The following is a 2,108-nucleotide window of genomic DNA, read 5'->3' on the forward strand; positions in this document are numbered from 1 at the left end:
AAGTGGGAGACTGTTGGAAATATGCCCTAGAGGCAATAATAAATTAGTTATTTTTATTTTTCTTTGTTCATGATAATCGTTTATTATCCATGCTAGAATTGTATTGATTGGAAACTCAAATACATGTGTGGATACATAGACACCACATTGTCCCTAGTAAGCCTCTAGTTGACTAGCTCGTTGATGAAAGATGGTTAAGGTTTCCTAACCATAGACAAGTGTTGTCACTTGATAACGGGATCACACCATTAGGAGAATCATGTGATGGACAAGACCCAAACTATAAACGTAGCATATGATCGTGTCAGTTTATTGTTACTGTTTTCTGCATGTCAATGTATTTGTTCCTATGACCATGAGCTCATGCAACTCCCGAACACCGGAGGAATACCTTGTGTGTATCAAACGTCGCAACGTTACTGGGTGACTATAAATGTGCTCTACAGGTATCTCCAAAGGTGTCTATTGGGTTGGCATGGATGAAGACTGGGATTTGTCACTCCGTGTGACGGAGAGGTATCTCGGGGCCCACTCGGTAATACAACATCACAGCAAGCCTTGCAAGCAATGTGACTAAGGAGTTAGTTACGGGATCTTGTACTAAGGAACGAGTAAAGAGACTTGCTGACAACGAGATTGAACTGGGTATAGAGATTCCAACGATCGAATCTCGGGCTAGTAACATACTGAAGGACAAAGGGAATAGTATACGGGATTATATGAATCCTTGACATAGAGGTTCAACCGATAGAGATCTTCATAGAATATGTAGGAACCAATATGGACATCCAGGTACCGCTGTTGGTTATTGACCAGGGAGTGTCTCAGGTCATGTTTGCATAGTTCTCGAACCCGCAGGGTCTGCACACTTAAGGTTCACTGACGTTTCGGTATAGTTGAGTTATATGTGTTGGTGACCGAAGCTTTGGTCAGAGTCTCAGATGAGAACATGGACATCATGGGGAGTTCCAGAATGGTCCAGAAACGAATATTGATATATAGGAAGTTGGTATTTGGATTCCGGAAGGTTTTCGGGCATTGCCGACAGTGTACCGGGAGTGATGAATGGGTTCCGGGGGCCCACTGGGTGGGCCCACCATGCCCCATGGGTCCACATGGGTTTATTGGATGTGCAATAAGGTAGAATGGTCTGACAAAGTCATCCAAGGAAAGCCCATGAGGAAAAAGTGGAAAATCCAAAAGAGGTGGGAAAATAAGGAAGGAGTCCTAATCCAAGTGGGATTGGAGGAGGACTCCTCTCTTCTGCACTTCGGCCAACGCAAGGAGGCCTTCCTTGGCGCGCCAAGGCTGCCCCTCCACTCCTCCTATATATACTAGAGGTTTAGGGCTTTTGAGACACAACTTTGCCACATGTTTCCCTCTCCTCTAGATCGTAGTTCTTCCTCTAGATCGGTTTTCTGCGGAGCTTGGGCGGAGCCCTGCAGGAATAGATCATCACCATCACCGGCCCGCCGTCATGCTGCCGGAGAACTCATCTACTTCCCCATCTCTCTTGCTGGATCAAGAAGGCAGAGATCGTCATCGAGATGTACGTGTGCGGGACGCGAAGGTGCCGTCCGTTCGGCACTTGATCGGAACGGATCGTGGGACGGATCTTCAGACGGTTCGCGGGACGGTTCGTGGGACGGATCGTGAAGACGTACCACAACATCAACTATGTTTATTAACGCTTCTGCTTAGAGATCTACAAGGGTATGTGGACACGATCTCATTCTCGTAGATGAGCACCACCATGACACGTCTTCGTGTGCGTAGGAAATTTTTTGTTTCCCAAGCAACGTTCCCCAACACGCCCACCGCCTCGCTGGCCATCGTCGGAACGTTGCCGGCATCACTTCGCTCCGGCACGGGCCACCAGCGCGCCGCACCGACCGCCCCGGCTCTCCTAGACTCCTCCCCGTCAACGCTGTGAGCAACACTCGAGGCCTCGACCTTCTCTCTCCATCTCCATCTCCCTAGTGCATGTGCACCGGATCGCCACGACAGTCATGCCAGAGCTCTCTGTGAGCTCGGGCTCATCACCCGTAGCCACACTACTGCGCACCCCAGCCCCGTCACGTTGCGCACACATGTCGCCCTGTCCGCTC

This window comes from Hordeum vulgare, chromosome 6H (genome assembly GCF_904849725.1).
Source record: "Hordeum vulgare subsp. vulgare chromosome 6H, MorexV3_pseudomolecules_assembly, whole genome shotgun sequence".
Lineage (NCBI taxonomy): Eukaryota > Viridiplantae > Streptophyta > Magnoliopsida > Poales > Poaceae > Hordeum > Hordeum vulgare.